This window comes from Pantherophis guttatus, chromosome 6 (genome assembly GCF_059756535.1).
Source record: "Pantherophis guttatus breed Tessera chromosome 6, ASM5975653v1, whole genome shotgun sequence".
Taxonomy (NCBI): Eukaryota; Metazoa; Chordata; class Lepidosauria; order Squamata; family Colubridae; genus Pantherophis; species Pantherophis guttatus.
This window is the reverse complement of record NC_142068.1, coordinates 36,922,950-36,936,160: the sequence shown is the minus strand read 5'-3', so window position 1 is coordinate 36,936,160 and position 13,211 is coordinate 36,922,950. Positions and strand designations below refer to the sequence as shown.

Sequence of the window (13,211 nt, the reverse complement as noted above, 5' to 3'; positions counted from 1 at the left end):
CTTTTAAATCCTGATAAAGTCAGCCAGGCATTGCCACTAGCTTAATATTATGTTCATATGCAGCCACTGTATCCAAGGAGTCCAGCTATCAAGACAAATTAAGTATTTAGTGTAAATATAAAGATATAAATGTCAGCAAAATCTTATCACATTTTAATATTATATATAACATTAGCATTCCATTTTTATGAAGCTATTTTTATCAACAATTGGAATCCATTTTTATGTGGCATCCAGAATTGCCTTCAGTGCCATAGATGGCTATATAAATTTGATAAATAAATAAATAAAATAAAAATTGAAAGCTTTTGCCTTTGTTCACTTTTTCCTTTTAAGCTGTTGTTGGTTAGCTTTCTAATTATCCTATTAACAGTAAGCATGGTAAGGTTCACATTAAATATAGCTTCTCATTAGCTGTAAAAAAAATGATATAATGTTTTTAGAATAGCTAACATGCACACAGATGAAAGAAACAGGACACATCGTTTATTATTATGTTCAAACTGCCAGTAAACTGTAGTTCACTATGCAGAGTGTTACTGCAATATGAGGGTTGATTTAAAAGTAATGTTTCCAATGCTACAAGCCACCAACAGATGTCACTACTGATAGTCCAAAAGCTCTGACATGTTCTTTAGCATCTGTTCTTTCATTTCATTTTGTAGTAAGTTCCTGTGGGTGAAAAAGTGTGTGTAGCTATTCTTTGTAAAATAGAAGCCTGTGATAACTCAGTGTAATTTGAATAACATTCTACAATTGGATTTTCAGTGTCAAAGAAGTCTCCCGAACTGAAATTCACCACCAAATGCAGGTTATTTATGAGGATGACTGGGTTGATGTGATTTCTGCATGTCCCTGGGCTAAAAAAAAAAAAGAAGTAAATGATGACCCTCAAAGAGGTGATATGTATGACGAGGAATGAAGTGGATGACCTGCGGATGACAAGTACCAACTGCTACATTTTTCCTGACTGTGAAAGCAACACCGCTTTTTCCTAATTTTTCATGTCCTAATAGTAGCAATAGCATTAGCAATAGCATTTGGACTTATATACAGCTTCACAGTACTTTACAGCACTCTCTAAAGAGTTTTTAGAGTCAGCATATTACCCCCAACAATCTGGGCCCTCATTTTACCAACCTTGGAAGGATGGAAGGCTGAGTCAACTTTGAGCCTGGTGAGATTTGAACTGTGAAACTGCAGGCAGCCGGCAGTTAGCAGTCAACAGAAGTAGCCTGCAGTACTGCATTCTAACCACTGTGCCACCACAGCTCTTAAATAGTAAATCTTTACTATTACTTAGCAAATAGTATGATCTTCTGAAAGTGCACAGTTCCAGTCTATTTCAATTCACTAATGCCCGAGATGCCAAAGTTTAACCAATTTGTTTTATCTTTCACTGTGTTGAGCTTTTTAACATTCATGGTTCTTACGTTCCATGTGCCAATTGTAATTCTGTCTTTGGGGCTTCAGATTTTCTTTTCTTGTATGGTAAGGTCAGAAGCCATATGCCATGAAATCTAGCCATATCATAAACATCATTAGAACTTCAAAACATTTTAGCTCTTCCTCTGTGTATGCTGAGTGCCATGCAGCCTAAGGGCCCATCATCCTTAATCATTTTATCTTAACTATCCAATAAGGAGGGATTTTTTTTGTAAAATACAGTATATTGCTTGTCCCTTGCTGTATGAAAATTATGCCTTTTTTGTTATCTAAGAGATCAGTTACTTGAACATCTTCTTGTATTGCTGTTGTCCATTATACCGTATGTGCTGTTTGCTTTAGATGAGACCTTCATGCCTTAGCTATGAATTATGTACCATATTTTCCGGCGTATAAGACGACTGGGTGTATAAGACAACCCCCGACTTTTCCTGTTAAAATATAGGGTTTGGGCTATACTCGCTGTATAAGACTACCCCTCTTCCAACGCACACCAAATAAAAATTAAAAAACATCAACTGGCTCACCCACAATGTAAAAGCAGCTGTGCTAAACCCAAAATGGCCCCACAACAAGCAGGAACCTCACACAGCCACAAAAAGCCCAAAAAAACAACTTTCACACTTTACACACACACAACACAACACACCTGGCTCACCCACAATGTAAAAGCAGCTGTGCTAGACCCAAAATGGCCCTGCAACAAGCAGGAACCTCACACAGCCACAAAAAGCCCAAAAACCCAACTTTCACACTTTACACACACAAAATTCCACATACAGCTTTGTGAGATTTTGTGTGTTTGTGTAGTTAGAGTGAAACACTACAGAAACACACTAAATCTCAGAACTGCACAAATATTATTTTATTTTATTTTAATTTTTATATGAAAGCTAAATTTAAAACTTCCTAAACTTTAAATGGCTAGATCTAAAAAAGAACAACTAAAACAAACCCCAATTAACTATTTTTTTTAAAGCTCCCAAAGGGGAAAAAAAACTTACCCAATAGAACAGGGGTCTCCAACCTTGGCAACTTTAAGACTTGTAGACTTCAACTCCCAGAATTCCTCAGCCAGCCTTGTTTTGCTGGCTGAGGAATTCTGGGTGTTGAAGTCCACAACTCCCTGCCTGCTTGATTGCAGGCAGGGAGTTGCTTGCTGATGGAATGGATTCAGACAAGCGTTGTGACTAGCAGCTAAGGTAAGCAAGCTGGAGGGGGAAAACTTTTTTCCTTTTACATGGCTCTGGCGATCCAAGCTGAGTTGCCTCATTAGCAGGCAACTCAACTGGGATCGTCAGAGCTTGGATCGCCAGAGCCATTTAAGGCTCATCAGAGCCTTTTGGGCTGGTCTGCCTGGTTACAGGAGAACGACACCGGGCGCATAAGACGACCCCCGACTTTTGAGAAGATTTTCATGTGTTAAAAAGTCGTCTTATGTGCCGGAAAATACGGTATCTTGGCACACACCTTTAATATTCTTTGCTCATTCCTCCCAGGAAGACCATCCCCACCAAAATGGGTGGGGCAGGATAATTGGGAAATACATGATTACTATTATTAATCACAGTTAATAAGCATTAATATATCATATTCCCAAATATAGTAGTAAAAACAAAGGGATAGACTGATTTTTCCATCATGGTAAGGCCTGCCATTGAATTAGAAAGAAATGTAGCTACATGAAGTATATGTTTTGACTGGAGCAGAAATGGAGGGAGTGCTTAATCCTTTTTTTTGAGTGGATTGTTTCAATGTTAGTGACAATATAATTCTACCAAAACTATTTCCCTGCTCATGACAGTTTTCATCAAATAAAGGATCATTGTTAAACTGTATGTGGCCACCATCTAGTTACACTCAGTAGGTGGATTTAAACCCTTATTTCAATTTGCGTGGTTTGCCAATTTTATTTACATAAAAATTAGGTGCAGTGTGCAAAAATGCAGCACTTCAACAATAAACCAATTGTCATTATGAGCCAAGAACTCTGATTTTTATATTACAAAAAGAGCCACAGATATTTCATTCATTATTAATATCCAAGTCATGTGTTTTAGTTATTATATGATGTTGGCTTTCACCCTTTGTTCTTGTAAGATTAGCAAAACAGTTTTCCAATCTATACAATGGTGATTTTTATAAATAATTTTAAACAAAGTTCTGCAGTAGACTTGAGTAACATTTTTGATTTTTTCCATAGGCCTATGGATTTCTTGACAAATGATGTTTTAAATGATGTTTCTCAAGATGAGATTTAAAAAACAGAAAAAAAGAATTACAGTGGTGTGAAAAGTCCATTGTATTAGAATTTCCACATATTGATCTAGATAGTGGTTAATGAACTAGGCTAGAAACCAGGAAAGTGTGAGTTCTAATTCTGCCTTAGGCATGCAAGCTAGCTGGATGACTTTGGGTCAGTCACTCATGCTTAGCCTAATTCATCTCCTAGCATTGTTGTCATGTGAAAAATAGGAGGAGGAAAGAGTATTTAAGAATGTTTGCCACCTTGAATTAATTATAAAAATAATAAAGGTGGTATAAAAATATATTTTAAAAATGCTGAGAAAAACCAATCAAAATTCTCTCCTTTGTACATATAGTATGCTTATGGAATTGTTACTTTAACAATAAAAATAACTTACATTGTTACTTTTCTGTTCAGAATTCATTCAAAGTAATTCTGGCCACTTAAGCTTATTTGTGCAAACCATCTTTTCTCTTAGTTTTCTTGGAAAGATGCACTGGATGACAGAACTGTTCCAAAAAGAAGAAGAAGAAGAAAAGTAAAATGGCATGTCTGAACAGAAGGTAGTTAAATCATGAAATATATTAGCTCTATGCTCATTTCCAATTAATTGCAATTTGCAAATGTACACAATGTATATTTCATATTATAATACCATATGAACTAACATCTCCTAGTACATAATATTCTCTGGGGGAAAAAAATTCTTATTAGACCACATGGCAATTGAAAGTCCTGAACTTAATCTGTTTTACAGAGATGTTGGTAATTTTTCTATCCTACTTTCTTGAGTTCTTGAAACAATATAGGAAGGAATTTAAAAGGAAGAAACAGGGACATAAACATGGAATTAAAAGGTATTATCTTCATCACTATTTTTTTCCAGCTTTCAATTTGGTTTCTTTATTTCCTTGGAAGTATAAGATATAACTTTTTAAAAACTTTATAATAAGTCTACACTGAAAAGGACTAGAAAAGGAAAGCAACACTTTGATTTGCCAACTATAGCAATAGCACTTAGACTTATATACCGCTTCACGATGCTTGGTGTGGTTTATAGAGTCAGCATATTGCCCCCAACATTCTGGGTCCTCATTTTACCAACCTCAGAAGGATGGAAGGCTGAGTCAACCTTGAGCACGTGAGAATCAAACTGCCAAACTGGCAGCCGGCAGTAAGCAGAAATAGCCAGCAGTACTGCATTCTAACCACTGTACCACTATCCATAAAGAAAGTCATGAAATGCCAGGTCATCTACTACTATGCCAAAACAACCTACTGCTGTCTTCCCAGATCTGTCTTCCCACATCCATCCAGAAATGAGAGCCAATATGATATAATGGCTAAGGGAAACTTACAGTTCTGTACCATCAATTACGAGTGCAGGAGGTCGGACTTTGACCAGAATTCTTTATAGGAGCTATAAATCTCAGTAACACAGGAATGACACAGGGATGCCTATTTTTCCCTGAGACATGCCTTTTTCTTTTGAGGAGCCTCACTAAATGCCTCTGTTCTACTCAACTTGATCTTTCTTTGTATATGACTAAGATGGTAGGTCAGGTAGTCTGCTAGATTCTAGAGAACCAACTTTTTCCTGAGAGTTCAAGTTCAGAACTTGTGAACTTGAATGTGAATTGTTCCTCCAGTTCAAAATCTGAATCATCAAACAGATCATGACATCCATGTTGGAGCTCACCCTCAGCCAAAGATAATTACTTCTGTGATAATTTTTGGTCAGTAACATAATTCACTCAGTCCGACCAATTCACACGGTTTTATATGGGAAAGATGGAGGATGGAATGCTATCAACACTGCCTCAACCTCCTGAAGGTCAAACGGAACATAAATCTAACAAATAAGTAAATGTCCCTGCTTTGTTTTCTTCCAATGTGTTGCAGTAAAGCCAGCAAAATCTCCAGCATTGATAAATTCAGCACTTCGAGCACCATCTTGGAAGATGATTTGTTCTGACAGATACAAAGGACTGAAACCATACTGAATCTTCTTGTTTGCTTCAAAACTGCTGACACCTTGAATTCTGAAACACCCAACTTGTCACATAATAAATATTGTGCTAAATAAACAATAGCAAAACTGGGTTTGTTTTGGAATTAACCTTCCCAACTTTTCAGATATTTGATATTTCAACTTCCAGAGTTCTAAGCAATACCCATTTTGCTGGCAATTCTATATACACACATGCAAATATCTCAAGAGTGTCTAAACTGGTAAACAATGATCTAAAATTTTTTTTTTTAAAGTTACAGGTAGCCCTTGAGATATGACCACAATTGAACCCAATATTTATGTTGCTAAACACAACATTTGTTAAGTGAGTTTTGCCCCATTTTATGACCTTTCTTACTATGGTTGTTAAGTGAATCACTGCAGATGTTAAGTTAGTAACATAGTTGTTAAGTGAATCTGGCTTCCCCAATTACTTTGTCAGAAGGTCACAATGACCCTAGGACATTGCAACCATCAAAAATATGAACCAGTTGCCAAGCATACAAAGTCTGATCATGTTGCCATGGGGATCCTGCAACGGTCGTAAATGGGGAAAATGGTCAAAAGTCACTTTTCTCAGTGACATTGTAACTTTGAATGATTGCTAAATGAACTGTTATAAATCAAGGACTACCTGTACTTTGTTTTATCAAAACCCCTGAGTTATGGATCTGGCAGGCTATACATCTGAAAATAAATGGATGTCTATCACTAATCTAGAAACCATGTCTGTAACATTAAACAATGTGAACAACTGCAAGATTCAAATGCTGTGCTTCTCCAGTGGTACTTCTTTAATTCTTTCATCCACCTATTGTTGCCTGAAAGTTCGGAAGTAGAACATAGACTATACCAAGAGATGTAGGAATTGATCCTTCTCTTAAAACGTATTAATAAAACTATTTTATCTTGGCAAAGCCTTCACAATTTTAGGAAGAAATTGTAATTTGCCTTAATGTACTTGCTTTGGATTAAAGGCGATTGCGACTAGTCCAGCTAATGTCTTACTACAACAATATGAATCATATATGTACAAAATAACAAGTTAGCACTTTTTACTGGCTGGCAATTATAGAACAAACTTATACAGGAAGAAAAGCTATGTCTCTACTCTTTTAGGAGCAGTGATGAAATTTTTAAGAATTTGTACATGCATTGCTTGTTCTGCTGTAATTCTGTAATGATCTGGGTTTACTACATTATCAACAAGCCTAATATTAGGAATAACATATTACAAAGCCTATTTTGTATTACTTGAAGCTATTTGCCAATAATAATTACTCAGTTTCACTTACATCTAGATTACTGTACAGATCAAGAATCCTCATGAAAACAACCTAACAACAGAAGTTTACTGATTAACTAAAGGCTGCAGAAAAAAGTATGGAACACTTACATCCTACTTTCAATTGCAACTATTAAAATAAGTAATGTTTTAACTCTTCTGAATCATGGGTTCAACACAGGGGCTATGAGTGAGAACGGTCAATAATGCCTGCCTTGAAAATATTTTATTCTTTATGTTAATTTGGAAATTTTTGTTGTTATTGTTTTCTCTATTACTACTGTATGTACTTGCATGCTTGTATGTGCAAAATTATGCTTGGTTTAGTATTGAAATATTTTTCTCTGTATAAGCTAATTGAACTTATTCCAAGTTCAAAGGAAGAATCACCTCTGCATTTATAAATGTGTTTTGTTTTATTACCCGATACCTTCTCAAAGGCAAAACAGCAGTGTAGGTAAGGCCTTAATCAACTATGATGTTATGATGACAATTGCTCTGCAGGACAACATGCAAACTTTGCTATAATCTAACAATGTATTTCCAATACCGTACATGGGGCCAAAAAGCTGATATAATTCCCTTCAGATTAGTGTAGTGAAACTTTTACAAATAGTTTTTGCTGTAATCCAGTAGATTAACCTCATAGACAACAACTCTGCCCAAAAATAAGCAATGTAATCTCTATCCTCCCTTACAAAACAATGCCATGAAAATAAATCCAATAGGCAAATGGTAAATAGACAGCTAAACTAAACAAAAGCTGTATCACTAGTTTCCACATGCTTTGCTAATGTTTAATACAGCTTATGAAGAACTCAATGCCTAATTAAAATTAGAATCTGAAATGAAAACTGCAAGAATCTTAAACTATGTAATTAAAATATCTTAAGAGATACATTTCATAAGGACATAAAAATATAATTTAGATATTCTAAAACTCTACCACCCATAACCTTTAAAAGGGCAAAATGGTGCATCATAGAACAACAATTTTTGATTAGGTTCTTCATATGTGCTAACCTACAGAATGCGTATAAAATTCAGAATGTATGATGCTGAAATCTGGCAGATTTTATAAAATATTTTATAACATAAAAATTACCATAAAGCATTTTATGACGTAATTAGACACTGTACAACCCCTTGGCTCATCCTTTCAGAGATATTTTCTTACCAGATTCCTCAATGCTTTCAACAATGACAGAGCTTCTAATGTGCTTCCTTCACTGAAAAAGCTGGGTACATTCAGAGATGTATCTGTTTTGAAAATAGCCCATGTTGAATTATATAACACAGTCAAACATCAGCACAGGAAATGTTTCTGATATTTTGTATTATATCAAAAAATTATTTAAAATGGTATGTATGTTAATATATGTAAAAATAAAGCAATAAAAACCAAAAGGCTAAATTACAAAATAATGAGCAAAAATACAAATATATGGATAGAATTTTTGATTTATCTGCTCTTACTGGTGATCAGTTCTGATCACCACAGGTGGAAATAATAAGTATGACAGATGATACACATACAGAAGTAATATAAAAACCTAAGACTGATATGTGTGAACTAGCAGCCTGGTAAATCAGAGATCAGAGAGTGCTCTGAAAGAATTCTACAGAACAAGTACTGAAGAACATATATGACACATGCAATTTACACAGAGTCACAGAATTCAGGATGTAAGATCTATCTTTATTACTTATCTTGAGTGAGAAGCTGAAGGGAGAGCATTACAATATGCTGAAGTTTGGGGACTTGTGGCTCCATTCTACAGTATATGCCATAAGTGTTGCAGGCAGGATAAAAATCTAATATTGTTAATCTAACAATCTAACAATTTCTGGCTAGCTAGATTAGAAGCCCTATTTAAATGAGCTTAGCACTAGTTGAAGATCTTAACCCACAGCAAAATTCAGCAAAAAATATTAATCTTAATCATGTTTTCAGAATGTAAAAAGTTTCAATTCTCTGCAAGAACTTTCATGCAGCCTTAATTTCCTGATGCTTTGCTTCTGTTAACATTTTGAAATAGTCTGTGGGTAACCTAATTTCTTTAGTTCCCCATTCCTTTCCTGCACGAGTTAAAACATGCATTTAAGTAAGATACTAACAGATTTGGAATAGCTTTAACTTCTTTTTTATGTTGAGAATCAAATGGTCATACAAATATATTAATTTGTTGGTCCAACACATGCAGCAATTCATATAAATAGCCAGATAATTTGCAAAGAGCTCATATGGTGAACAGAAATAACCATTTCTGCTTCTTCTTCAAATTTCTGGTTATGTATATGTGTGCGTGTGTGTGTGTAGGCATAGAAAGACCTATATATCTTGAGTGTGCTCTTGAATTATTTTATACACATATTCATAATTAAGGCAGAAGAAAATCTTATTCTACAGATGCAGAACAGACTTACTTCAAAATACCTGAAAGCAAAAGAAAGATTGGATCCCGTTATTATGCTGTTCAACCTATTTTTTTTACATATTGCATTTGAATATTTTTCAGTGTTTAATATTTACTGAATTTTCATCTATAGCTTTCCAAACATTCAACATTGTTTATAATTTAAATAGAAATGCCCCCCCCCCCAAACAATGTAGTATCATGTATCTAACCGACCTTCAACTTGAATATTCTTATTAAAACAATCACTATTCTCACAATATTTTATGAATAGGTCATTCCAATTCCATTGGGAGAGGAAACCACAGCCGAGAAAACCTCACAATCATTCAAGGCATATGTGGAAAAGTAATATAAACTTGTTCATTTTCATTTTATTTTTTTCATTTTATTTGATTTATATACCGCCCTACTCCCGAAGGACTCAGGGCGGTGAACAGGCACAAGATAAAACACATAAATTTATGTTTAAGAGCAGAAGTAAAATCGAATTAAATCAATTTAGCCCAAGACAAATTCAGGTAAAGAACAAATTAAAATTTACATTAAAATTTACATTAAAAAGGGAATGGGAGAGATTAGGCCAGACCAGCCTGGTGAAATAAAAAGGTCTTGAGAGCGCGGTGGAAGGTGTGTAGATCCGGGATCCTCCGTATCTCCAGGGAGAGCTCGTTCCAGATAGTAGGTGCCCCCACAGAGAAGGCTGTCCCCCTGGGGGCCGCTGGCCGACATTGTTTGGCCGACAGCACCCGGAGGAGTCCCTCTCTGTGAGAGCGTACCGGCCGGTGGGAGGCCGTTTGCGGCAGCAGGCGGTCCCATAAATAGCCAGGCCCTAAGCCATGGAGCACTCTAAAGGTGGTAACCAAAACCTTGAAGTGCACCTGGAAGACCACCGGGAGCCAGTGCAGCTCGCGCAGGAGAGGTAGGGCAAAGTATCTTGTTTACTTGTGGTATGATATCTTTTGTGCCCCCAATAATGACTCCTTATCATACACCACTCTAGAAATCTCTTAGTGAATGCTGAAATACTTCCACACTGGCTACCTTCATCATCTGCTGTAGACAACCTTGCAGTGGTCAACACAGAAGCCAGTCTGAAAGAATTTTAGGGCACATTCAAGGGGACTCCAGGGTGAGTGGCCTCACAAAGTGCCGTGGGATTACCCACATAAAAGCCATTGATGCTAAAACATCTCAGCATACACTGGAGATATTAGGGGAGAAGTCCAAGCTATAGTAAGCTTTCTGCAACAGAAACTTCTCCTAAATCAATTCATTACTTCAGGTTGTCTGTTCCACTTCAGTGAAACAAAGCAGTTCACCTCCAATAATCTAAATTGCTTTGCTAAAGCAAAAACTACTCATTTCAGAAAAGTTTACAGCAACCATTGTGCTTGAGTGTACAGAGTAAGAAATTGTAGAACAGATTCTCTTGCTGCATCAGTCTCCAGAACAGTCACGGAAACTGTGTACTGCTTTCTAGATATGACTCTATTTCACAACACCCTCATAATATGTGTGAAATATTTAACTGGGAAAAGTTGAGCTATAAGTATAAAACATGCTCTAATGTCTATGAGGAAAATCCTTAGCAAAAACAAAGAAATTATAGAAATATTGCAACGTTTTGTTTTATCATGAAGTGACAGTATATTCAAATTGCACATGCCCTCTGACAGAACCTAGAGATTGTGGGATTTCTCTACATGTCCATAGATGATTGAAAAATTCACATTTCTTACAACCTGCTTCTGAAATCTATTGTTTTAAGACATGTTTATTGAAATATATAAAGGAAAAAACAAGATGCTAGAGCCTTGTGGTCTGGCATTAACATAGAATTTTCTAGAATGCTTGCAATTTTTGCTCAAGTGGGGACAGACTGCTTCATTTGGTGAGGGGCAGCAAAACACAATTGGAACAAATGTGGATGAGCACCAAAGGAAGGAAAGGAAAGCTACATCAACAGCTTGAGCAAAGATGCACCTTGTAACTGAATAATTTGAGTTGATCACAACACAATCTAGCTGTAATGATTATTGTAAAATGTTTTCTTAGAGCAACACACATTTTGTTAGCTGCCCTTTTTCTATTAATTCGTATAATCAAGGCTTGATTAGTACAGTAAACCTTTTAACTGGAATACATTGCTCCTTAACATTGCCTCTTTTTGAAAAGAAAATATGGAAAGGATTACCAGGGAATCAAAAAACTGAAGGAAAGTTGTAAGCTTTATAATATGCTGGGTAATACCATGTTTCCCCGAAAATAAGGCCGTTTTATATTTTTTTGAACCCCGAAATAAGCGCTTGGCCTTATTTTCGGGGAGGTCTTATTGTTTTTGGACACATGGAGCAAGATGGGGCCCTCTTACCGTCTTACCTGATTTCCAGCTCTGTGTTTAGATATTTTCGGGGAGGGCTTATTTTCAGAGGGGGAGAGGCTTATTATAGCGCATGCACTCAAAAGCCCGATTGGGCTTATTATCAGAGGATGTCTTATTTTCAGGGAAACAGGGTATATAACAAGGAAATTCACTTATTTGGGAACAATTTAGGAAATAAACCAAATATATCTACAAGTAGTCCTAGTTTAATAGCTTTGATTAGGACTGAATTTCTATTGTCAAGTGAAGCAATTATTAGGCAAAACATCACATGACTTCATCACTTAGCAACAGGATTCCTCATAGTATCAGTTACCATCATTAGGCAAGGACCTCACATTTTTCCTGACCTGCCAACACTTGTCTATATTCTATATCTGCCCTTTGGGCCATCTGTACCCTGCCACTCCTATCCCTACTGACCCCAAGTGTCTCCTTGCTTCCACTGCTGATGAGGCATGCCTGGCTGAGGCAGCTGCTTGGTCCTCACAAAAAGCCACCAGCTGATTTGACTGGGTGTGCCTCAGCAATGCGAAGAAGACAGCAAAGGCCAGCTTGGAGTAGCAGAGGTAGGCGGTGGCAGAATGTACAGTATCCGAAAGGGCAGAAATGAAGAAGGGAGGAGAAACAGTTTCAATATACTTCTCAAACACGCCTGCACAATATGCAGTCTACCCACATTGAGAACTTGATAAATCCACTACCACCAAATATTACCACAGGGAATCTTCTGATGTTGACATCCCAAAAGATAAGCTGCTGAATGCCTCTAGGCTCATTGCTACCAGCAGTTCCATTGTTGCTGCCACACAACCACTGAATAGCTGATCAGCTGTTCTCTTGTGGCCCACAACTATAAATTTATCAACAAGGCCCCTTCCCTCTACAAATTGTGTGCAAGCCTCTTCTAGTGTATCCCTTGAATTCCTAGCGGCCCAACCTCTTTCCTGGATACTTTTCTGCTTTCTTATTTTTTGTCTTGATATTTTTTACTGTTTTAACTGTTCACATTATTATTCTTGCTGTGATGGTGGTAATGATGATGAAGATGAATTACTTTCATCTTAGGTTTTTTTTTAAAAAAGGGCTTCAAAATGTCCAAAAAGCAATCTTTGCTAATAGGGACCTGGTCAGTCACTGAAAGCACCAAGGGAAGTCCTACTGTATTCATTCTGCCAATCATCTTGCAGCTACTGACAGGTGGGACATCTCTGGAGTGGCCTCTGCATTCTGGAATGTTTGTCTCTGAAGCTATAGTCGCTAAATAGGGGGTGGGGGCTGCTGAAGACTTCTCTTCCATTTTTTTCTCTCTGTATGAATCCTGAATGAATTATTTAGGTAATATTTTAAAATAATATCTTTTACATTGCTTCAATTTGTTTTTACTGATGCAATTTTATAATTTTTATTATTTGAAC

General features: G+C 36.5%; 1 protein-coding gene across 3 annotated transcripts in view; it reads right to left on the bottom strand.

Moving 5' to 3' along the window:
* Window positions 1-13,211, bottom strand: part of PIK3CB (phosphatidylinositol-4,5-bisphosphate 3-kinase catalytic subunit beta) — an 81,693-nt gene that overhangs the window by 54,659 nt on the left and 13,823 nt on the right. For 2 of the 3 annotated variants that reach the window (XM_034439461.3, XM_060683038.2), the window contains 2 exons: window positions 4,092-4,203; window positions 1-85 (listed from right to left, as the gene is read on the bottom strand). The gene's annotated coding sequence lies outside the window, so the exon portion shown is untranslated. Of the gene's footprint in view, window positions 86-4,091; window positions 4,204-8,167; window positions 8,251-13,211 lie in introns of all 3 variants that reach the window. The other variant, XM_034439462.3, reaches the window with a different exon arrangement.